This window comes from Prenolepis imparis, unplaced genomic scaffold (assembly GCF_030444845.1).
Source record: "Prenolepis imparis isolate NDT839.2.m4 unplaced genomic scaffold, iyPreImpa1.0 SCAF_3, whole genome shotgun sequence".
Classification (NCBI taxonomy): Eukaryota; Metazoa; Arthropoda; class Insecta; order Hymenoptera; family Formicidae; genus Prenolepis; species Prenolepis imparis.
Window position 1 is genome coordinate 20,228,746 of NW_028141161.1, and position 25,352 is coordinate 20,254,097.

The 25,352-nt window shown below is 37.3% G+C and overlaps 2 long non-coding RNA genes across 3 annotated transcripts in view; one reads left to right on the top strand and one right to left on the bottom strand.

Moving 5' to 3' along the window:
- The window catches only part of LOC145934111 (uncharacterized), a 41,357-nt gene extending 34,091 nt beyond the window's left edge, over window positions 1-7,266 (top strand). Inside the window, exon 4 of the long non-coding RNA XR_014424990.1 lies at window positions 7,130-7,266. This is a non-coding gene — a long non-coding RNA (uncharacterized LOC145934111). The remainder of the gene's footprint in view (window positions 1-7,129) is intronic.
- LOC145934112 (uncharacterized) overlaps window positions 1-25,352 on the bottom strand; it is a 318,213-nt gene that overhangs the window by 69,890 nt on the left and 222,971 nt on the right. The gene's annotated exons all lie outside the window — the stretch shown is intronic.

The window sequence follows — 25,352 nt, forward strand, 5'->3', positions numbered from 1 at the left end:
AGGGTATTATTAGGACCGGGCTCGAACGTAATGACTTAATACTACGAGGCTCTGTTGGCTGCCCTACGCCAGGCAACATCTACCTATGCACCCTTCGTAACGAGTCCCTTCGTGATAACTCTGTCGAGAAGTCGAATCGAAGTCGTATCGAAGACGGTACGTCTGTGCTATCGTGGAAAAGTGATTGAAAAGAAAAGGTTTAAAGAATTTAAAAAATGATAAAGTTTAATTTTTGAGATAGCCAAAACAATATAGCGGGAAAGCATATATTATTAAATGTCAATACACTATTTCGAAAGGGGAAAGAAGTATAGCGTAAAATATTTACCACCTGAAAACGAGTCTTCGCGCGTCCGAGATTCTTCATGAAAAGAATCGTTACCTATTTCCCGAAGCGGGCAGCCCCATATATCTTGGCCGCGCGAGCGGTGAAATACTTAAAGTTCGGCATTAAAGTAAGACGTTAATTTCACCCGTGGAAAACTGGGTTAAACGTCTGCCGTTTTTCCCGACGAGCGGCTCGTTGCACAAGTTTGGGGGAAGGGGGAGAGGTTTCGAGCGGAGTACTTTAGCACAAAGACGGTTTAGAAGACTTCTCTTTTTCCCTGCCAAGTCGTCCTTCCCAAGTGTCCGTCATACCGCTCGCGTGTCCTCGGGGCACCGCTCATCATCCTGTAAGTCTGTTGGTCAAAAGAGAAAGAGAGAGAATATAAGCGAGCAACCCTTCTTGGAAGGGCCAAAGGTATCGCGAAAGGTATCTTTTAGCTCTTTGAACTTTTTCGCTGTCTATTCTTCTTTAGTGTTTTTTATCTATGTTATTTTTTATTTTTATCTTCATACACATATACTCTCGTTTTTCTTTTTTTCTTTTTCTTTTCTTTTTGAGAAATGAAAATGTTGGAAATCGGGAGAGAGACGATCCAATTCCTATGGGATTTTGAGTATATGAGGATCGATTCTCTTCTTTTCCCGCGAAAGTCGTGCATTCTCTTCAAGAATATGCACAGCATATGTAGAGCATTTTTATAAAATATAATACCAAAAAGTTGGTTATATAAAATATATAAAATTCAGCAATTGATTAATATTTTATTAATATTTTAATATTTAAACATGTAAGTTACATATTTCAAAAATTCTGTGGCAAATTAAGCTTAAATTATTTTATAATTAATATATTATGCATATACTGTTGTATAGAGTGGAGAGGTTAGTACTCTTTTAAACAGGTCACTGATTAAAATAATAACAAGATTTCACCGAAGATACTTTCATTATTCAAAATTATGTAACATTTAAAGATTTTACGAATCTCGGTCAAGTGAGCTTAAAATTTAATTTGAGTTTCTCAATTAGGTATTGAATTAAGAAATTTAGAGACTTTATATAAATACTCATTATTTAACTTCTCATTCATAAAAATTAAAAACAGATATATAATTATTCGACAAATCTTTTATCAATTTATTTAATATTATACTCGCTGATCAAATTTAAACAACTGCATCTTTAGACGCTTTTGCTTTTAAACACCACATAAATCGCTTCTCTCGGTTTGCTCGAAAAGAATTTCCTTGATCGCGCGGAAACCCACTCTTAATCTTCCCTTCGACCCTCTTTCTCCTCTCTCAACCCTCTCGGTTTTCTCTTCTTTCTCGTTCGCGGCCGGACGATTCGAGTTCTCGTACGCGAATAATTGCAGCTTTTCCTTTTGCTCCGCGCGGAGCGTTCGATTAACGGCCGGTTAGGCTCGTGTGTTTTACAGAGGATCTGCAGAGCTGCGAGAGATGCGGGGGAAAGGGAGGGATAGCCTCTCGCTTGATCTTAATTGCACATGCATTAATTGATGCACGACAGAAGCGTACGCGAACTGCAGGTGCGCACATAAATTTCTTCCGGATAGTCTCGATAGAGTTTCCTGCACATTTCCGCTCATCGCGCCGGAAAGAGACCCGCATTTGTCGAATGTTGCAATTATATTGTACGGGAAAATTAATGAATATTATCATGAATTATACATATCGGCGCGAATATTATAAATTCAAATGATTGGATGAATGTTTGCGTAATATGATTTATTATCAGTTGCCAATATTCATTGAATTATAAATTGATAAGATAATTCGATACCTAATTGAGAAACTAAAATTTAATTTAATTTTGAGCTCACTTGACCGTCGAGCGAGATTCGTAAAATTTTTATATTATTAAATATCTTGATTTTTAATAACGATATTAAATTCACGTTTATTTCTATTCGTATAGGATCGAGTATAAAAATTATCTAAAATATTTTAAACTTTACACATAAATTCGCATTTTATACGCAATGTGTAGGTTTAATTCATTTTTTTATCATTTTTTTAATACTAGAGAGATCCCATATATAGATTTGCTCTCGCACAACTTCGATAATTGTATAACGATAATTATAGCATGCAATTAATTCTAAGCCAGAACGAGAAAGACAAATACAAGTATAATTTGGCCAAGATGGTGGTTCATAAATATGTTGAACTCAGTCATCTTTTCCGCTTTTTTTTATACAATCTTCTCTTCGTATATTAATATATTCTGCAAATAATTCATCGACAAGTATACAAGACATCGGATAATTACTTTAATCGCATTCTACTTGTTATAACACTATGATAATGTTATTAGTTTTGCCCAGCACGCGAAAGCGCTTGCGGGTTAATTTCATGCTGTTAATCCCTTCGCATTATTATACATATAATCATCAGACACAAGGAATAAGGAAATTTTTTCGGCAACAAAAAATATAATATTTTAAATTATCTAATCGTGTAATATCACGGATGATTTTATAGCTCCGGTAAAACAGAATCACAGAATTTTATATGAAACGTTTGAGGTTTGAACAATTTCCCGAAATTTATGCGGAACAAAGCCGCTTAGCGCGGTAAAGTTAGAAGAGCATTCCAACATTGAATCGGTTCCCCAGTGTAAATCAACATTTTTAACTCGATATAACTTCGGAGTTTGCTTAATCGAATGAGAGGATGTAATTTTAGCGGAAGTGGGGCAACGGGGGAATTAGCAATGAACGAGGTTAATGCTTGTATTAATTTAGGGGCAACATCTGGCTGAAGTTTGCAATTTACTTTAAGCAGTCGATTCGAAACAGGCGCGTTGCCACGTGCCAAATATATGTCGAAAAGCTCAAGCCACCAGTAAGAGGTCAAAGAGTCATTTATATTTCGTAACGCGAGAATTGGATTTCTTTTTAGAAAATTTGGGTTAATCAATTTCCATGATTCGTTAAAATCTCGCGAATCTTAAAATCATTAAATTTTAATATCTTCAAAATTTGATCCTCTTCTCTTTCTCTCTCTCTCTCTCTCTCTCTTTTGATACTTTTAATAACACATATATATTCAAATTTCTAGGTACATTTAATATAAAGCTAAAAACATTTATGTAATATTTAATAAAACAAAATATTTTCTTTTCTTAAAACAGGATTATAAATTAAAGCGAATTAATTTTTTTACAATTTAATTTCTCGAGAGGAAGAAACGGCGCGGTCAAAAATAGTAATCAAAGAGTCAGAGAGAACCTGAATCATTCACGTGCGCGGTTCACGTGAGCCGAGAGTTGCGTTCGCGCTGCCTGGGAGATCCCCGGCCGGCATTGCGCTAAGACGGCTGGTTGTTGCGCAATTAGCATAATTATCGAGCTGGTTCACCGGCGGATCGATCGCGGACGGAACGGAACGGCGCATAAAATCGGTGCCCGCTAATGCGAGCGGATCACAGCTACGCGGATAAGATCTGCAGTTGCGGCGCAACTCGTGGAGGACTCGGTCCAAGTCGTCAAAAGTCCAAACGAGCCTCTCGTTTATCCATCAGGCCATCTTGCCTCCGGCCCGGCACTCCGGACTGGCACGCTAATCGCACGAGTCTCTACGACCCGCCATTTTATCGGGGATTACTGCCATTCCTCGTGGCCGAGAGGAAGATGCGCCCGGATAGGCATCGTTCTACGCGGGTAGAGAGCTTTTATTTCAACACTCTCCTTTATGCGCGGCGAATGTGTTTGCCGATGAAAATCCGACGACTTCGTTCGCGCACCGGGAAAAGGATATAATACCGTGTATACGATGTACGTTGACGTATGAAAAGAATTTTTCCAACATTATTTTTTTTACGCATAATGTGAGGTTCGCGATTAAAATAATCGGCCAACATTATATTGTCTTAAAAAAATTTCGGATGAATCTGTTTATAGAAAAATGTGATAGCAATCTCTTGTCCCGTATTTGATATACATAGGTATACAGGGTGTCCCAGAATGATGGGGACTAAATTCGTGTGCAGATTCCTGGGATCATTTGGAGACGATTTTTCCTCAGCAAAAATGTCGAGGGAGGTCATTATTTTTTGCATGTTTCCAATTTTTGCCATCATATATCTTTGTAACTAAGCCTTAAATTAAAATTCTATTAAAGTAAACTCTATCTGAAATTAATTGAAGAATGTGAATTTATTATTATTTTATTTCCACAAGGCTTAGTTTGCGAAAAACCCTTTATTTTCAATCGCTTATAACTCGAAAATTATTGGTGTCTCAACATTTTTGCTGAGGAAAAATCGTCTCCAAATGATTCCAGGAATCTGCACACGAATTTAGTCCCCATCATTCTGGGACACCCTGTATATACATATAATAGCGTTTCAATTAAGTTCCAATTTAATCGGATAATAAGATTATATTAATGCTCAATTTGCTTAATAGATGACTGTCGAAAAGTATCGAATAAATCCACTGCATGAGATAGAGATTAATTATTCATTTGCAATTTTTAAATATGAATCTTTTTAATGTATAGATAGGAACATATAAAAATATCTGCCATTATTCGAGATATTTATAATAAAAAATTTATTTACTTGAAATTTTTGCAGATTATCAGTATCATTTTTTTCGCGCTCTTATAAAATATTTTAAATGAAAAAGAGGCTTATAATAATAGATGTTTCCTAATTGACGAATGCATATTGTGCGTTCTTAGTAATTAATTATTTTATATTTTGCTATCTATATTTTTTTCATTTATGAAGAGAATGTAAAATATGTGAGAGCACAAAACTGTTCTTTAGAAACGTATTAAAGCTATGGTATACGCTTAATCTGTCGACAACATCACGGATATAATTTAATCGCCTGACACAATTGATGCTTTAGTATAATGCAATAATGTAAATTACCGTGAGAAATTACATTACAAATGTGCAAAATGCGATCAACGAAATTAATCCGAAACTCTTAAGCCAGATTCCCTCGGAACGAAATAATTGTTTACAAACGCTAACAATTCCGACCTGGTGGTCGCTAACGAAAATGCTGAATCGTCGAAATCTCACCCGGTCGGGTTAACCAAGCTCCGCGTTTCGTCCTATACTTGGTGGATTAAACCTCTTCTTCGTGTTATCGTTCAAGTTGTTGCATACGGGGCCGCATCTCGCGCGATTGCGGCACACACTTTGCGACACACATGTGCAACATTTTGCAGTCACACGCCGACATAAGCGTCCTCATTATGCAACGCGCTTGATAGTTTCGGAGTGGCCTCGTTTGTATGCGATGGTGAGAAATTTGCGAGGGTATCATCGTGAAGCGCTAAAACCCGGACTCTCATAAACGAAGCTAGGCCTTTTTGTTTGCGCGCAAAACCTCTCTTTGTCATTATCTCCGTCTTTACCGACGATACTATTAATGATTGATATCGTTGCTCGTTGGAATTGATTAGGATAATTTTGAGAGAGAGTGTCGGTAGAGAGAGATAAATCAGGGTTTGGATTTTTTTAAATACTAGAACAACATAAGCGCGCGCTACGCGCACGCCATTCTTCGGTTTTATGTTAAAAAAAAGATATTTTTTTCACAGAAATTAACTGATTAAAGCGTTAATTTGCTAATTAAATTTTAAAATAATAATATGTTAAAAAATTAAAATAGTAATATGTTGTAAATAATATGTTATAATATCTTATTTTTGATTAATATTTTTTGACAGAAATCAGCTGATAACTGTCAAAAATATTAATCGAGTTTAAAGTTTTATTAAAACATATTATTTAAAGCATATTATATTATTTTAATTTTTATAACATTATTTTAAAAATTAATTAGTAAATTAACGCTTTAATCAGCTGACGCTTTAATCATATATGTCATGTAGAGCTTTAATTAATTTTTTTTCAGTAGTAATATAAGACATTAATCAGACGTTGTGATTGCTCGGTAGATACACTGACAAATTATCCAAATTAATTATTATACAACAAATTAATTATATAACAAATTAATTATTTTTTACAATAATCAAGCTTCAAATACACAAGACATCTCGAAAACATTTCTATGAATACGAGAGAGAAAATATTATTGCGGAGAAAGAGACATTTTCTCTCTCAATGTCTCTTAATCAGTTGATTTTTCTGTCAAAAAATATTAATAAAATTTGCTAATTAAATATTCTAGCTTACCTATTTATATTTATATTGTGTATGTTATAATTTGCTAATTAAATTTTAAAATAATAATATGGTAAAAGTTATAAAATAGTAATATATGTTGTAAATAATATGTTATAATACCTTATTCCCGATTAATATTTTTTCTTTCTAAAGCTACATCTTTTCGAACGAATCTCCTTCGAGTTTTAATTAATTATTAATATTAAGTCATGTATATAGTATCGCGCGCGCGTTATTAGAGTGAAGTTGCCGATGTTCGTAGCCGCGGCCATTACCGAAACGCCGCGAGTATCAGGCAGTTGGAGCTGCGTCCCGCTGTGATTAATTAGTAAGCATAATCGTTAGAAACGATTTCTAACCTTTGTATTGTAATATTTATCTATCGCATATCATAATTTCAACGTTAATATGTAGGCGTAATTGTTCGAAACGCATATTTCGCGAAAAATTCGATGCAAAATCTCTTTTGGCAACATAACCCAACTTAGATCTTTTGTCGCGCGCGCGAATGTGTTGCGATCACTGGATATATTTATCGTTAATTCTAATTTACATATTTATATTGTGTATGTTATAATGCGAAATAATAAGATTATTCTAATATATATGTATTTTATTTGTTACAGGTAGCATTGCGATACACAGTGCGATTCACGCGTCGTGTCGGGAGTGTCGTGTAAAGTTTCGCGCGTCGGGAGTGTCGTGTAAAGTGTCGGGCGATCGTAATTATTCGTGTTTTCGCGAATGTCGTGAGTGCTACCATGGACCAAGAGAGGAGGAGGAGGCCCAGGGAGGCATCGGGCGACATCGGGGCAACTGTGAGGTATGCAAAACATTTTTTCTAAACTGCATTGTTTGAGATATTCAATACACACAAATGTACATATATATATAATTTGAATATTTTGTTTTCAGATCAATGTGCTGTGTACTACAACTCCGCTGTTGCACGTATCGGTGAGTGAGAAATTGTTTATTTTATAATATTTCTATAGCGGTAATAGGGGTATATATAATATGTTGAAAATATTAAAATAGTAACATATGTTTTAAATAATATGTTATAATATCTTATCTGCGATTAATATTTTTTGACAAAAATCAGCTCTGATAATTGTCAAAAATATTAATCGAATTTAAAATATTATAACATTCCTTTCTAAAAAAGGCACGTTAAGTCGATTCTTGCATGTATTGTTGCATCTTTTCCGATGCTGATTAACTGTTTCGATTCGCATTGTGCGTTATATTTGTAGCATCGAGAGGCTGTCATCGCGAGGGTTAGTAGTTTAACAGTTTGTTCAAAATAAAATAATATGGTTGAAATAATATGTTATAATATTTTATCCGCGATTAATATTTTTTGACAGAAATCAGCTGATAACTGTCAAAAATATTAATCGAGTTTCAAGTATTATAACATATTATTTAAAACTAATATTATTATTTTATTTTGAACAAACTGTCAAACTGCTAACCCTCGCGATGACAGCCTCTCGATGCTACGGATGTAACGCACAACGCGAATCTTGACAATCAATGAGCATCGCGGAAAAGCGACAACAATAAACTTCGATATATGCGAGTATCGACTTTACATATCTTTTTTTAGAAAAGGATATCTTTTTTAGTAGTCAAATTTATATGCAATTTATAAATATAAATATTAGCTCTAATTCATACAATTAAAAACTTATAGAATGTATTATTGTAGTAATTATCTTGGATATTTTTGAATTTGAGAATATTTAATCTCTCTCTTCTAAATCTTAAATTCTCTAAATTTAAGAAATTTGTGGGAGACTATCTTAAATTATCATCTCGCTTACATAACTCTTTAGGTATCATTTTTCGATTTAGGGCACTGCTTAACTAACGTTTTAGCGACGTGTTTACTTAGTGTTTACGAAAATCGAACAATGTCCTTGCCATTATCGACGCGCGCTTTGGCTTTTCTATCAAAGTCCGTAATCTGCCGAGGCGGCGGGATGAAAAAGTTGGCGGACTTTTATTCCTTGCGCTCGTGGTCGGCGGTTGTGTTCGCTTAAGTGACGAAGCCTTAAAGACAAGTTAAAGCCTATTTGCCGCTGTCAGATGCCTGCAGTCGTCGTTCGTGTCCGGACGAAGTGCCGCAGGCGTCTGGGAGGGGAAGCAGCGCCACAGAAAAGTTGGTTTAATTATCGATAAAACCGTCGGGGCGGATATAAGACGTTAATATAACGGAGTCGCCGCGAGAAGAATGCGAGCAACCACTCCGCCATCGAGCTTTACGCTTCGCGCGTTTCATCTCATCTCATCTCATCTCATCTCGTCTTGCCGGACCGCTGTAAAGGAAACTTCTCTTTGGGTTTTAATGTTCTCGACTAGTTTACGCGACTTGCCCGTAAACATCAACACCACATCTCGTAAAAAAGTACATATACCCATAATATCGTACACAAACGAATCTTTTGTATAGACGCTCTTCGATGTGTGTGATATAAATTAGATTTGGTAGCACTTTGCGTCGCTGACAAAGGCTTGTCACTATTGAAGTATAATTCGAATTAACTTGTCTTTTTATAGCAAAGGCAATAAAAAGAGATTTCTCTTTTTGGACTAAATTATATAAATCTGTTATGATAATCTTATTATTTAATAGCGAATCGAGCAACGCGATAGGAATTTTATTTTGTCTGCCCATATGCAGCGGTGAATATAAAAAATAATATGTACTATATTAAAGATAAAGAAAATGATCGATACACGGAATGTTTAATTGTAATTAATGAACTCAAATATGGAAATTCAATTAAATTTTCGATATTTTTTTTGATAGTATTTTCGAAGGAAAAGTAAAATAACTTGATTGTTTGTTGAAGGCGCGCCAAGAGATTTCAAGATTTTACCTTCATTTTTTTAAAGATAAAATTATATGATTTATTTTATATATTATATCGATTCTTTAGATCATTATGCATATATAAAGTTGAGATAAAACAATTTAAAAAAATCAATATTTTACAAAATATTTCATAATTTATTTTAACATATTGTGATAAAATATGAAACATCTTGTACAGCACTTATTTTTATTAAAATATTCGTTAAATTTTTCACAGAATAATGAGTATGGAAAATCGATTGATAACTTTATCTTTACATAGGCGTAGCATTGCGCCTGCAACATGCAATTGCATTTTTTAATAATGCAATTATATTCTATTTTTACATTAATCAATTTATCATATTATTGTATATATAAAAGCATTAGATAAAGATAAAATCATTGAAAAGTGAATATTTATGCATATGTTGTTTCATCGAAATTGTATTTCACGTTTGTTCGCTTATCATTAATATTCTCTTTATTGCTACTTAATCGTATTAAAAATATATATCGCTTATAATTTTTGCACACGCAACTTACAAGATATATATAAAGCTGTCGATTGTTGAATACTTCAATTATTTTATATATTATTTTGAATTACGTAGACATATATTTCGTGTATTTTTCGGATAAAGTGAAAGTTGAACTACTTTGAGGAGAGTTAATCAAAGTTCGCTCTTAGGGACGATCGTTTCTTCTCTCTTAGAGACAAGCCTCTATCGTAAATCCATTCTTCGATATCCGGACGTACGCCGGATATCGATGATCCCCTGGAGAACGAAAGGCCGCATTGAAGTCGGCGAGGCAATAACGCGAATGAAAATAAACTCGATGCTATATATATTGTATATGTACATATATATACACACACACCATCATATTTTATATACTCGCCTCCGAAGTGTCGTTTGTTCGTTACTCGTGTCTTTTAAATCCCGGTTATGACAGCACATAACGTGCCGGAAATTCGAACCGCGACCCGGAATGACGACTCATTTCGTGCCTTTATCATCCTCCGCAGCTATCGTTTTTTTTTCTTCTCGTGCTGGGGAATGGCGGCATAAAAGTGACTGAGATTCTTGCGCGGGAGTATAAAGTTCGGTCTTTTAAATTACGATTCGTCTCTCGAAAGCAGAAGATGGATTTTCCAGAGCAGTTTTGTCTAACGACGCAGACACCCGGCATCCATTACGATTTCGCGTTGTACGTACTCGGGATATTTAAAGTTAAAAATGTGTTTTGATCTTCCCTTTGAATTAAGGCTATAAATATATAAATTTTTAATTTATATATATATATATATATATAAATTATTAGATGTATATAAATTAAAAGATAACAATATATCTTTATTTTGGGGGATTTTGCGTTTATAAAAATAATGTACGGTAGTATTCGTGCGACCGCAGTCTTTCAAATAATCAAAAGCGAAATAAATATGCTATATGTTACTTTGAAGTCGGGTTAGGGTCATAAAAGGTTAACCAGTGCGGATCCGGTGAACGGAGGCGATCTCGCGCGGAAGGCCTTTTTAATAATTACAGTTCGCGGGACGTAAATCACTTCGCCGAAAGCAGGCGTCTCTGCTTCGCTCCGGCTGAACTCTAAGTGGCCTCCTGGAACGGGAAGGTCTTCATCGCGCCGCAGGATCGCGCGGCACAGCCGGTTAATGTCTTTATTACCAGTGGTTGTTGGCCGGCCATCGCGAGATCGGATGGGGATGAGAGGGAACGGGAGAGAAAGGCGAGGAAAAAGATACGGTTTTCTCCCGCGAAACGCCCGCATAGCCCTTAGCGCGGCGAAGGAGAAACAAACAAGTCGAAAAGAAAGATCTTGTCTTGCGTTATCTTTGTGTCGACGCCCGGCTGCGTGCATGAACGAAGACACTAGATTAACAGCTTAATTGATTGCGTGATCTGTACATTAGAGGCTTTAACGAGCCGAGAATTTGATATAGAAAGGTCATAATGTGCGCTTAAACGTATCAATCTTGTACGAGCAACGCAAATATGTGCACTGACATTTCTTTTCTCGCCCTTTTAAATTATTTCTCGATTTAACGACACTAATTCTGTTTTAATCTTAATAATAATATATGTAAATTCTATCTTGCATACATGTAATATTTTCGATTTTTATTTGATATCATTTGTCATCATTTTTTTAAATATCCATATCGATATTGAAGAGTTATCTTTTCTAACTGCATTATTTTCTCTGATTGCTACAAACACTTAGGAATTTTAAAAAATATACAATTCTCGGTAATGGCGATGCAAGGCATCAAAAGATATGCATCTAACTCAAGGAGAAAATTTTTCAAATATTTTCGATCTAGGAAGCAAGTCGATATACGATGGATATAATTTTTTGTATAAACAGCGGCAGATGCGAACCATTATTAACTCGTGATGGAGGGATAATAACCGTGGCGCCGGGCAGGACCCGTTTCCGATTTTTCAGCCTGTGTAGGTTGCCGATTATCACGGCGATTTTCCTATCGATCCCCGTCGATCCCCGCCGTCGATCGACCTATCTCCGTGAAATTGGGCGATGGCAGGTGAAGCCTCGGTCTCGGATCGCAGGCCAAATTTTTGTTTTCTTCGAAATCCATAAATCTCAATTTACCGTAACTGATTCACGACAGATTTATTATTGTTCAGTAGAGTCGCGAAATCCGTACAACGAAGACCCTAATTAATTACGGTCGCGAATGCGCGAGAGCTCTCGATCTTTTTTCGTTTCGTAGAGTAGAAAAAAAAGTGATAATATATTTTCGGTCAAAACAAAATTCGTCGGCCATGAACAAAAATATTTACGTTGTTATTATTCGCTTTATTTCACGGCTTGTATATCCGCGCGATTAATAAATAATTCCGTGCTTCTCCCCTTGAATTGGTGAATTTTTGATAACAATAAACACGAATGCGTTGACACGCGACGGAAGCGCGGGCGAGATTTGCGCACGTAATCCTCATCCCCCTATCGCGTTGATAAAATTAATAATAATAAAGCATAATTTAAAAAGTACACCCCGGTATGCACGCGTGGAATGTAAGCGCGGAATAGAGAACGGGAGAAATGGAAATAACGGGCACGCTTTGGCCAACTCTCTCTGCTCCCGCGAACTGCAAATGAAGCTTCAATACCGCTTTTGTTTCCCCGGGTCGATTCTTTTTTCCGTAAACTACGCGAAAATGTTAACGAGCGATTATCCGCGCGCCCCGCGTTTTCCTATTAGCTTTCCTATTCGAGTCGCGTTTCCGACAGGTTCGGTTCTCTCCATTTCCGTTTCGAGGAGAGAGAGATAGAGAGAGTTTCGTCGGAGAGGCTAAACAAAAAAAAAGCTGGGAGATGGGAGGAGAATAGAGAGAAGAGAAGCGCGTTTTTATCTGCCCTCTCGCGCGCGCGATACTTCGCCTCCGCTAATGAGTGAAAAACGCCGTTAATATTGACGTGAAAATCTACTTGTCGAATAGCGTCGGTTGTTTCCGGTTAATGAAGCCGGTCGTTAAAACGATGGGAGGGAGTTGTGACCCATTTCGTCGGTAATTAACGTATCAACCGCGAGTGCGTGTATACAGTGCGCGTTTTTTTCTCTTATTTTATCGTTAAAAGCGAACGCGACACTCTCTCGTCGGTTCCGGTAGGCTTGTTTCGAACGCGATTGCGAGTCGCGACAGATGGCCGTCGTTGGAGAAACATTGGAAAAAACCATCCGACAAGCAGCTTGTGCGCTGCTGCATCCGATAAAGAAATTATTATTGCTGTTATTGAGCGCAGTCGAGTAGAAGCATTTCTTCCCCGAGATTAATGTCTTTCCGCGAGAAAGTTTTTGCCGCTTTTCAGGAAAGCCATTTTCAGTTGTCTCGGGAAGTCTTGTAATTATTCCGCGTGGATAATATCTTTCCGGAGGGAGAAAAGAGAGAGAGAGAGAGAGAAAGAGAGTAAGAACTTTAATTATCTAACAAATATTTTCCTCGCCGTTTCTTAGGCTCCATTGTTTTAAATAGGCTCTCTCTTTCTTTTTAACGAACGATGATCTAAAAATGTTTGCAACGATCTCTTTTTTTTTTTTTTTTTTTGTGATATCAATATTCAGTGTAATAATCTGACGATTAAGACTTAGAATGCCGAAATCGCGAAAGTAATTCCTGCATTCTCGTTCCGTGATCCGTGCTTCGTTCTCGCCATTGTTGCCCCTTCCGCCAATCGCGACGTTAATGTATCATAATAAAGTCAGCAATGTACGAGAAGGCAATTACGGTTAACAACTCGCGCGCGTTTCGCGCACTTCGTTCTCCGTGTGTGTTTGCGCGATACGTATATGTATATGTGTGAGGATGCGCGGACGGGATTCGGTTTCAATTATTAGTCGGAGAGCCGCGCCGGCTGATTATCTGCCTGCTCACGCAGGTGCATTATGCGCAGGTAAGCTACTCCCGGTGTGGCCCGAAAATTATGTGCCCGCTGAGCTCGCAGCTCCGCTACGCGGATTCACCTGCTCGATAATGACTCTATCGAGGCGGTTAGAGGATTCCCGGAGGTGAAAGCACGACTGGATATAGGTATATTCCGGCGCACCTGTCCGTCCTCGACTCGTTAAGATGCGCGTCTCTTAGATCTGGGGAACTCGTTAAGTTGGAGAATTATCCGCCGCCGGAAGCGCACCCTAATTCGATAGTTACGCGCAGAAGTCGCCCTTTATAAAAACATGGCACTGTGTCTTTATTCAGGAGAGAAGACCATTAATTAAAAGAAAAGAAAGAAGTCGCAGTTTTCCGGAATCCTCTAATTAAAATGCGATACGTATACATATATTGAGTGAATGAGTTAAGATTCCTGGATCTTCATTGTAGTCGTATTGACTTATGATATTTTTATATAATTCGTGAATTATGATTTATGAGACAAAAAATCGTATAAATTTTTTTCTTATACTATGCATCGTAATAAATCAGTTTTTTCTTTTATATCACTCGTGTTTGATAGTATAGATTAGTAAAATATAAAACTCTTTTCTTAGTATCGTACGTTGATAAATGTACTTAATAATTCAATCTGCATTATAATTCATTCTTCCACATTTCTAGCTAAAACCGGACCTTGTGACAGTTGATTTACAATTGTTTATTAATCTATAAATTGAAATGAGAGAGATCGAGAATTTTATTAATTATTCTAAAGTAAAGGATCAGAAGTTTGAAGGAATGAAATTAGATGATTCGATTAATTAATATAATTAATTTATATTACCTTGAAAAATAGTTACACACACACTTTGCTATCGAAAATTTACGTATTTTTTTTGAAAAATCATTGGTCCAATAGTTTTTTTTAAAAATTTGTTTAAAGTATAGAGATTAAAGTCAGCAAGAATAGTTGGCTTTAATTATATTAAGTATAATAAAAATCTAGACAAAACTTACTCGCAAAAAAATATCGATCAAGATATCTATATATATAAAATCCCTATTCTGTCTGTCGTTGAATTGATCGGGTACTTCCCGACATGCTAGAAACACTAAATTTCGCATGGTGATAGGGGTCCACCCCCAGGTAATGAGAAAATTCTTGAAATCTGGCGTAGACAGGCTTTTCCCCTAGTAGTCAATCATATGAGAAAGAAAGTGAAATTATTCGGATATATTAATTCAGTGGTGAGAAAAAGGAACATAATGACAGGTAGTTTGCCATACAATTTCGCAACGGCATTCTTTCCCTTAAAAAATCGGCGAGAAAACTTTCCAGGGGACTATCTCATTAGCGAATGCGGCGCGAACGGCAAGAAATTCAATTGTAAAGAAGCGCGACGTTGGAATCTCTCTCGAGTGATTACCTTAAAGAAGTCAGAAGGCACTCGGACTATCATTCCGCGAGGCGGAGTGACAGCGGTGCGTCCGCACGAACGAGAATGCCGCCGCTCACGGTGGAAAGGAAGCTCCGGTGTTGCCGGAGGAAATTGAAAAATCCGGGTAAAAAGGACACGGGCGCGCGGAGTATTTAATTTAACTTTTTCCTCGTTTTAGCCGCATTTCCAATTTTCTCTCGTCCCGCGGCGGCGCGTCGGCGGTTAAGCCGCGACCGAGACGTCGCGACACCGACGTGCTACGTTAAAAACGAGAGGAACGGAGAGAAGGCTCTCTCTTTCTCTCTCTTTCCCACATGCGAGAGAACGATACAGATATCTAGCTCGGCGAGATTTTCCCGCGCGAGTGTGTATATATACGCGAGAAAAAATTAGAGTAGGTTATCCCCGATGGGGGATAAATTCCTCGGTCGAGCGAGCGCCGAGCTGAAGTTACTTTAATCTTAAGCGGCTAATATGCACTGTGAATAACTTCGAGTCGAGCCGTATATTTCGGGTATTCGCCGTCTCCAATTTTGACTGGAAATTGAATCTGGCTTTTCTCTCTTTCTCCTCTCTTGATTCAAAATAAGAATTAATCCACCGATGCCTTTTAGGCAACAAGGCACACCTATCCTGGTCGAATAAAAAAGAGCGAGAGCGGTGCTTATAAAATAGAAAAATTAAAAAATTAATAAAATAATAAAAAAATTATAAAATAAGAAACTGCTTATTCCACTTTACAAGATTACATTTACTTTATTTTTACAAACGATTTTAGAGTATAAACTGTATATGTATAAATAAAGCAACACGTTTCAGATGGGTGGGTTTTCTAATTTTTCAAGATTTTTCCTCACAGCTGTTTGAAATTCGCGATCGCGATCCTATACTCGCGGTACAGCTGCAGCTGGCAGGAACTTTCCCGCGCGCCGAGACTCAATACGGGCAGAACTTTGCCCATAAATTCCGTATTAATCTACCGTGAACTATATATAGGTAGAAGTATTACGCGCTATGATGGTCTCTCGTTTAATGAAACCTCTCTATCGCGTCATGCATGCGGACCGACGTCGATATAATTGAGTCCACTCTGTAATTGCCAAAGTAGCCTTCCAGCGATATTGGCGCCATATACTCGCCTGCATATATTTAACCGTTGCGTGTAATTATAAATTGATTTCCCAACAATCTCTCGACTATCCTTATCCGATCTCAATTATACAATACATTAAATTTTACGATCGTATTGCATATATGCATACATAGTTGTGAAATTTATGGGATGACTACTTCGTCATTTTGATCTAGGCGCCAGGAAAAAATTTATATTACATTTTTCTATGAAAAGATATTTTATTCTTGATATAAATACTCTGATGCTGTTCTATTATCCATCCAGATGGATGGGATAATAATTTTTATCAATTCTCGCTGAGAATTTATTTAATTATTTTATATTTTTCTATATGAAAAAATATTTTCTTTATATAAATACTCTGGATGCTATCTTATAATTTAGATAGATGATATAATAATTTTTATCAAATCTATTCTCGCTGCACATTTATGTCAATTTTTATTACATCGGTAAATATATAAGAAATGTTTGATAAAAATTATCTGATTTACTGACGCATCTCAAGTATGTCTGCAGAATATTTATATTAAGAAGGTATTTTTTCTGCCAAAAAAATTTGAAATAAATTTTCTCCTCGCGTAGATTTAAACGACGACGAAGAGCTATATATATGCCTTTTAGATACGATCCATTCTTTTGCTTGGAACGGGTTCTAAAAACGCCCGCTCATCTTCGCAAGGATAGACACGGAAAACATCTCGTTCATATGCGACACAATCAGTCCGCGCGTAAAATGGCGCGCTGAATACCAAAAATACTAGTTGGAAATGATGCAAATGAGGTGTCTGTATAAGTGAGCACCGACCACCCGGCTGTATTATATAGAGACCCGACAAAACCCGACGTGTCTCGCGAGACGAGGGAGATATTTACGTATGTGTGCGTGTGCACGTATATGTGTGTGCGTAAAGGGGTGGCGACGACGGCACTGGGTGGAAAATGCCGCGAAACCGGATACGACAGACGGAGGCAGAGCGCCGTGAAATGGAAGCCCGAGCTCAGACACGTCATCAATATATGGCGCGAGCTGTCAGTCCGGGGCTCTTAGACTATGAACGGCGCGCTCTCCCTCGGAACCGATCCCTCGGGTATGTTCGATATTCAGGGATAAAATCCCTTGCCAATGCCGCGCATTCCCGGCTCGCTTAATGCACCACTTTGTCAATGAGCGAATCTGCGCGTGATGTCACCGTGATTTTCGATTCTTCAATTTGTGGGTAAAGCTAAGTCGAGCGTAAAGCGCGAGTCCAGTGATGGTCCAGAGATGGATCGTCTGACAAAAGCGGTATTTATTTTAAAACAACTTACACCTCACGTATCATTTTAATTTTAACATATTTTAGAGGGTGCAGTCACCTGTCATGAGTAGGTTTTTAGATAGGATGTAATTGTTCTTCAAAAGCAATTCTCTCTCAGTTGATTCAAAGTACAGATGACTCATACTTGCGCAGTCTGTACAACAACTTATCTCAAGATCAAGGCAATCAATGTGAAATGTAAAGCTTTGAATCATTTTTTAATCATTTCAAAAGCTCTATTATAAACGCGGTATTTTATCGCGTCAATTATCTAGAAAAAAATTGAAACCGAAAAATTTAATGGTTGCAAGAGTCATAAATATCTCAACTCGGATTGTCCTAATTTTTTTTTATTAAATAGTGTTTGAATATGAAGATCGCATTTAACATTTTTACGATGAACTAAGAATAACGTGAGGCCATTTAACATTAAGCGCGATATGCGAATTTAGGCCAACGAATTTTGCCGTGGAGTGTAGTCTCGAGATGGAAGACGCGTGAAAAAAAAAAATGACGCAATTATCGCGTCTTGCCGAGTTCAAAGGCAAGCCGAGAAAACGACCCTCGGGGACAAAGATGTTAGAAAGATGATGAACACGCCTGGGACGCGAGGAACGAACGAGCCGCATATGACGACCCAGATAGAGGCGCTTTCGTAGATAGGTAGGTAGGTACACTCACGTTGCGGTTTAAGATAGCGAGAGGCAAGATCAAAAGGCTCTATTACGGCGAGAACGCGGGCGAGGTAGAGGAGATTATGTATGGTAAACGCAAGCGCGCGCACTGCGTTTCCTCCGGCTGGCTTTTTTTTTCGGAAATTGCTCGTTCGCGTTGGCGTTGAGGATAAACGAAATTTCCCGTAAATAAACCGAGTCTCGAGCGTCTACGTGACGACGACAACGACGATACGCTCCGCCGTGAGATTCGTCAACGAGATTGGTCGTATAACGCGAATGCAGGCAATATTAATGTTGAAATCTGTTTATGCGACATGTGTAATATAAAAATATATGTGGAATTATATTAATTATAAAAACCTATTCAAATTTAGACTGAACTTCTATTGCATAAAATTTTAAAAACAAGTAGTAGAAGTAAGATTCCAAACAAATATTTTCATCGATCTTTAATTAAGATTAAAGCTTAATGGTATAAAAAATTTTAATAATGATATAAAAAAATTCTTATAAAAAGATCTCTAAAAATAATAAAATAAAAAACATTTGGAAAAAAAACATTTTTTTTCAAGAGAATAGAAAACTGTTAAACTTTTAAAACTGGATGACGAGAAGCAAAAGAGATAAAGAGGAAAAAATTTCAAACCACGAAAGAAAAAATCTCTTTATGGTTTATTCTGAAGCAAACTAACGCATATAAGAAAACTAAATTTATAAACAGACAATTTAGAAAATAGATGTACAGGATTAAGAGAGATTTTGCAGATAAAAATTATTTCCTCACAATTTCGAGAATATGTACTTAGTTCAAAGAAAGAATAATTAGAGAGATGAATATATAAAGAAGAAGAAAGATGAAAATGATAAAAAAAGAGTTAGAAAAATCTTTTTCACTTTCTTCTCGTATCAGTCTTCTTCGACAAAATTTCCTCTCTCTTTGCTCGCGTTCAACAGCGATATTTATCAGACCCCCTTCGATTTAATCACGATTTATGAACGCGACCGGCTGATCTACAATCGCGCGAATTGTCGAGTCACCGGAGGCGGACGACGACGACGATGCACCTCTTTTTCTGGCCCGTATTTTTTTTCTTTGCCGGAATCCCAAAACAGACGGGCGCCCTCCTTCGAACTCTTTTTGTTTCGATCGTCGTGGAATCTCCATCACCGGCGCTCTCTCGAAAATCACGATCCCCACCGTGTAATCGAAGGGGATCATTAATCATTGACGCATCAGGTGTCTATCGGTGATTGACGCGCTGGTAAAACGGCGTCCATGTAAAATAATTAATTCGCTGTTTCGGCGAGAGATTTTTGCTCGCTCAGCGAAGCGACGTTGAAATATATCCCGCTGTTAAGCTTCAGTTTTTCTCGTATTTCTCGTATAATAAGGATTAGCAGTAAATGATCATCGTCGTATAAATATATAATATACATAATATCTCTGGATTATACAAGTATTATTTATTAGAGTATTATTTATTAGAGTAAAACCCATCTAATGAAAAAAAATTCACAACATATAATTGTGATATTATATATTTATTACAGCCTCTTTTGATTTTTAACAATCTCTGCTATCAACACTAATCAACAGAGATCACTAACGTCATAATTTAGCTGCACGTGAGATTTTTATAACCATGATTTATTCGATATTCCTCATTTTATCTTCCCATGAATATAACGGCGTAAACAGTATCTTAAAAGTAAGGTTTAAAAATACATTATGATACGGCGATGTCGATTTGACGAGCGGAAAACAATAATCTCGCAGGAAATCAACGCGATCGGAAGAAATCCTCGCGAGAGTTTCTTATTGCAAGCTACTATATGAAATATCGAGAATCTCGATGAAGAGTCTCATCAAGCGCGATGAAAGAGAGAGGGGAAGGAGAGAAGGACCGGTTCGCACTGTAATTCATAATCGGTCGGATTCGTAGCTTGTTAAAGAGGCAGTCGCGCGCTCATCTTTCTCTCTCTTTCGATAATACTTAATAGCGAGACAGTCCGCGAAAGGAGCTTCGCTCCTTACCGGATGAATCGTCTTGCAAAGAAGCGCCGGGCAAATTAAAGGCGAATGATAATCGCGAATGGACGGCTTGGGCTCCGTTCCGATTTCGTCGAGCAAAAGAATCTCCGATGGAGGAGGAGGAGAAGGAGAGAGGGCGGGGCCCTGGCGCTTTCTATTAAGATCCCTTATTAAAATTATTAATGAATCGCGACTGCTCGCGACGGTGGCTCATCAGCGCGAGATAGACGTCGCCTCACTCACAGGGAAACGTTTCGCGAAGAAAGAAATAAAGCAACGCGGGAAAGTGGCCGCCGAATCGAAAGTGCCGAGAGAATAAGACTCATCTTCTCGAAAATCAAAGGGGAATATTGAGCGAAAATGTAAATACGCTAAAATGCAAATGATCGAGAACAAAGATTCTTCATTTTAATAAATTGCTGCAGTTTCTTGATATAAAAACAATTATTTTGAAAATAAAAAATAAATATAGATTTTCTGTATAAAGTACGAAGGCCTTTTCTTGTGTTGATTAAATGTCAGAACAAAATCATATAATAATTGTATACATTTCAAATTTCACTTTATTTCGAAGCAGTAACAAAATCGAGTGAAAATTATCGAGAAGAATCCAAAGGTGTATGTAAATAAATTGTTACAACTTCTTGGTACAAAAACGATTATTTTGAAAATATAAAACAAATGTAAAATTCTTGTATAGGACGCGCGAAGGCTTTTTCTTGATTAAATGTCAAATCGTATAATAATTGTATACATTTCAAATTTCACTTTTATCTCGAAGTAGTACAAGATTGAGAATGACAGCCACTGTGTGTGTTACGACGTGTAACGCCTCCAGGCGATGTAATCATGATTACCTCCGCATCAAAACTCGCCCATCGAAATGAGCGAGATAGCGTTCTATCGGCATGTATCACTTGCTAGAGAACAAGATATAAGGCAACAATTTTGAGCCCGAGAGATCTAAATGTTAAAATTCGACGCTCGGCTTCCGCCTAATCTTAACGTCCCTTAACGAGCCAGTTCTCTCTCGACCGCCCTATAATCTACCATGAAATTACCTACGAGAGAACGGTAAAACATATGTCTTTTTTTCCCTAAGGACAGATGGGCGAAAAAGTAACCTGTGTTTGACCTAAATCTCAATTTTGTATCTACTTTGATATACATTTTTTATAGGCTAATATTTTTTCGGTAACTAGATTAATAGTAAACTTCAGATTTCAGTGTGCGTGCTTGATTCAAATTGCGTAATAAAATCACAAATTAAACGTAACAATTATTATTATTATTATTTATATTTTTAAAATTATTATTAGTAGTAGTAGTACACGAAAGTACTAATTTTAGACTTTTCTTGTGAATTTTAATTTTTTTAAATTTTATTTTACCTAAACTCTACTGCATCAAGATATAATCTTCTTTCATTGACATCTAAATTTATTCCGAGAAATATGACAAAAGAACTAGCAATTTTTGGAAAGTAATTTCGGTATTTGAGGTTTAATTTTGTATTGGAGTCTTTCGAACGGAAATCTGACATAAGTCAACACGTCGAGATTTAACCCTTCCTAATTTCATGCTCAATCTTTTGGTACGAAAAGAACGAGAGGATGCTGTAGATCATCCTCGCGGAGGAGGACCTACTAATCGACTCCGCGCGGTGCGTCTTTAAAACGTGCGTGTCGTCGTGCGAGGGCAGAAGAAAGAGTAAACGGCGTTGGTAATGTATGCATGGTCGCCGCGGGAGATCGCCTTAATGCCTTGGTCAAGTTACTACCCACTCGCGTAAGACACCACGGTTATTCGAACGTCATAACTCTTCCGTCTAACCTGTCCGCCATGTAATTACCGACCTTCTCGATGGAGGGTATCTGGGTGGACCGGAGAGGAGAATAGCTTAAAACGCATCTCGACGGCAAACAATCGTGTGAAAATCAAACATGCATCAGAGGTGACGATTACGAGTCTTTATCTGAAACGAAAAAGAAATGAGTGGATTAATTAGAACGGATTGTCGTATATTTTATAAATATAGCTGCGAAATTGCATCGTTAAAAGTATTCGGGATATACACACATATGTCGAGAAATATATAAGACTCTTATTAGAATTTTGTTTTTATAAGATTTATAAAATAGTCATTAGAAGAGAAGATTGTGAAACGGAGAATCAGTGCAGTCTAGGATTTTTCAATCTATGGACCAACGCTAAGTCGTTGGATTTATGAAGGAAAGAATTTGTGATATTAAGGATAAGTTAAGCAAAGGCGTGGCCATGTCGAGTACGAGAGATTTATAGATCGAAAGATTATAATGAGAGCTTCGTGGAATCAAGGATCTATGTAGTTTCTAGTGTCTAGAAAAAAAAGGAAGGACTCGTGGAGTCTTATTTATGAAATCTGTTGATTTTAAAAAGATTTATAATAGTAGTATCATGTCATAATTGAAATGAAGCAGTCAAGTATATATATATTAGCAGATATAAGCATATTTTATGAACCGTAAAAATTATAAACACCTATATAATTTTGTAAAATCAAATTCTAATAATTCGAACTTTTACAAGATGCTCGAATATGGTGAATCGCGCGACGTGAGGCTATCAATCTAATAGACCTCAACGCGGAAGAAAATGGAATGGGAATCATTTACTCTCACGCAGTTATTTTGTGTTTTTTGAGACATAATTTATCGGTCACGGTGGATGAACTCGCGAGACAGACGTCAGTTTTGACGGAGGGCGTCGCGACGTCGCGCTCCGACGTCTGCGGATTTATTTCATCCGTTCTGTGTCGCGCTTCCTTCTTCCTCTATTCCTCTCTTTCAGATTTTTTTCCCTCGGCTTTTGCCGACGCGTCGAATCTCTCCGGCGCTCTCCGTAGCCGCGAGATTTGGAAAATGACGTATCGGGGTCGCCTAAGCCGGCGGATGAGATCGCGATGATAGATGGAGTCTCCTTCGTACGGGTAATTCGACTGCATTATATGTCTAGCTGCGCATCCTTCGTGTGTTATGTATGTACATGCTTGCATGCGTGTGTGTGTGTGTGTGTGTGTGTGTCTGTGTGGGTGTTGCCACCTGTAGGGTGACTTTCCCATTGCCATTTGCTTATTCCGCTACACCCCCGCTGGCGCTCGATTTATCATAAGATTTATATCTCTCGCACTCGGCACATGCCGGTTTTGCCTTATCAGTCGGCTCTCTCACAATTTAACTCTTATTCTTCGCAAGAATATATTCTTTGTGTTTTTAAAATTGTGACATATTTTTTTTGCAAATCTCTCTTTCAAAATTCAATAAATATCTATTGTATAAGTTATAGGAATATATAGTATTTATTGTTATAGTTGATAAAATGATGACAGTGATAATCATAATGGCAAATTATAACACACGCAGGCGATTAATCACAATTGAAATTATGAGATGTAATGGATTATTGGATTATTGGGGAGATTAGCTTATTAGAGGTTTTTACTCATATATCGGTCGTTGTGCCTTTAAATAAATAATATATGTGTCTAGATTATTAATAGAATTGAAACTAATATTATAAACTAAAATCCTAAAGAGCATATGCTCTTATGAGTATGTCGCGAGAGGGATAAACAAGATTATACTAAAAAAAACATATGTATTATATGAAGCGTACATATATGTATATATTATGAGATACATATGTATAAGTATGCTGTCTGTCAACGTGATCCTCAGAGCTTCCGCAGCTCCGTTGGCTCACAGCCGTAGAGAGTAGGAGTTCAAAAGTCGATACGGACGAAATCACTTTCTCGGTCGACCATGTTTCGGACGGAACTTTGTGCCAACGTCTGCCAACGTCGGGACGACAGGAGAAATATTGCGCGGCTTTAAGTCAAATTGCGTGCTCGCGGAGTTCACGTTGCACCCGGGAGAGGCGGATAGGCTACATCTTCGGGTATTCCCCGTCGTTATATGACGGAATCAGGTCGCGTTCGTCCAAACTTGAAATATCGCCCGTCCGTCTCCGTCGAGCAGCCCCCGCCGCGAATTCACTTTACCCGCCTGAATATATGTTTCGTCCTCTCTTTCATCCGCGAAACTGTTCCGAACGTGTTTCACGAACTTGCAAATTGCGCAGCGGGAGTTACCTAGCTTGTACATTTAAAGTTTGCGCGATTTTCGAGAATTAAAGAAAGAGAGAGAAAGAGCTATATGCAAGGAGCGAGCATGTCTTGAAAATGGATTTCTCCGCAGCTTCTCGTTTCCTTTCGTCTTTGAACATGCGTGTGGGTTTTTCTTTCGTGAGATTAAGTTGAAGTTACGGTGTAAATGACAGGAAATATAAGAATATATAATACATTTACACTTATTTAATTAATATTGTGAAAATATAAATATTATCTCCAAAATATAGTATAATCTCCAAAGTGCAATATAGTTCAATATAAAAGGTAACTTTTTTTCTAAATCAAAACAGGGGGAATTATTATTTCCATTAATTTCTTTGGCATTTTATAGAATTGTATATATATATATTTGGTATATAAAAATCTACAGAGAACAATTACTTTTGGAGTTGTTTAGCTAAAGTGTGTAATTTTAGCGTAGAGGCTTCTTTTGAAGAAGTGTAACTTTTCTGTTTTATATTCTTCTGCTCTTCTCAAATATAGGAATATTTATTGCAATTGCTACTAGACATTTTTCGAAAATCGCACCCAGTCTGGAAGCCCCCAGATCGCGAACCATGTGAAGTGCCAGGGGCTAAATCACCCGAACCTACAATCAAAGGACGAAGATGGTAAAGCCTTGCCGGTGGTAGGGGGCGGTGGCGGAGGACGGACCCGAATCCAGTACGAAAATGCAATTGAATACGAAATTGCAGGCCTCTCAAAATTCATGACGATTTATACGTATTGTATTTCCGATGCGGTGGGCGTGCGTCATGCGCGATCAGTTCAGGGTCGTTCGACGAACTGCCATATATTAATTACACCGTGTAT